Below are 982 nucleotides of genomic sequence, written 5' to 3'. Positions count from 1 at the left end.
AAAAGGACTGTGCTGTTTCCGGGTTCGGTCTCCCAGCAACAGCGTGTCTTGTTACACTGCTCTGGGCGCCGGAGGGCGGGCCGTGGGGGGGGCGGAGGGAGCCCGCGGCGGGCGGGCAGAGCTCTGAGGGGGCGGGGGCGGCCGGGGCCAGAGCGGGAGGGGCGGCCGGGGCCGGGGGAGGAGACGGGGGAAGGACGGGAGGGCGGGTTTCGGGGGCGGGGTGCTCCGAGCAGAATGGGTTGTTGGGAGAGCGAAAGGAATTCTGGGAAAGAGAGGAAACCACCATTGCCACGTGGTGTCCGCCATTATGGTCCTGAGAAGTTACCGGACGCGGCTGGGGGGTACCAAGGCGGGCACTAAGGTTGTGAGACACGGTATTATAACTTGTGGAAGCAGGGGGGAGGGTGGGATTTCGGGAATTCAGGGCAGAAGTGTCCGGGTTGGAGACAGGGAACTTCTGGGGGGAGGCAGGGGTTTGTGCAGGGGCTGGGAGTGGGGAAGGGGGGGGTGGGGGAGGGAGAACCGAACTCGGAGGGGGGTAGATCGGGTTTTTGGGAAACAGAGATATTGAAACTGTTGCTGGATGGCTGTTCTTGCGTCTTTAAATTAAATTTTACAACATTTCTTATCTGCAGGGCTAAAAAAGCAAATTTTGACGGAGATATGTCTCCTGCTTTCCCTGCCTTCAATAATTCACTACCAATTTTGTCCCAAAAAGCCAAATCACTGAGATTTTCAGTGGACACGTCAGGGAAGTGAAGGAAAAGCCATCTGACGAACTGTTTAACATCTGTTTTTGAAAATCGGATTTTTTCACTCTTAAGAATGTTTAAAAGATGATAATAGACACCCTTGTGAGATACAGAAAGCCTAGCACCCATTTTGGCTCTGATTTTAAATTTGTATCTCAAATTTCAGCAACCCAGGTGGGGGGGGGAGGAGAAAGCCTACAGCTGGCAGTCTGCCCACAATAGAGAGAAAA

The 982-nt window shown here is 54.5% G+C and overlaps 1 long non-coding RNA gene across 1 annotated transcript; it reads left to right on the top strand.

Moving 5' to 3' along the window:
• The first annotated feature begins 218 nt into the window (after window positions 1-218).
• Window positions 219-770, top strand: LOC139598932 (uncharacterized). Its single transcript, XR_011682082.1, has 2 exons — window positions 219-361; window positions 636-770. It is a non-coding gene; the product is annotated as an uncharacterized lncRNA (long non-coding RNA).
• Window positions 771-982: the final 212 nt, after the last annotated feature.

The sequence above is a fragment of the Agelaius tricolor genome, unplaced genomic scaffold (assembly GCF_023055355.1).
Source record: "Agelaius tricolor isolate 1412-34295 unplaced genomic scaffold, bAgeTri1.0.p SCAF_21, whole genome shotgun sequence".
NCBI lineage: Eukaryota > Metazoa > Chordata > Aves > Passeriformes > Icteridae > Agelaius > Agelaius tricolor.
Note: the sequence above shows the minus strand (reverse complement) of the source record. Positions and strands in the feature narration are given on the sequence as shown.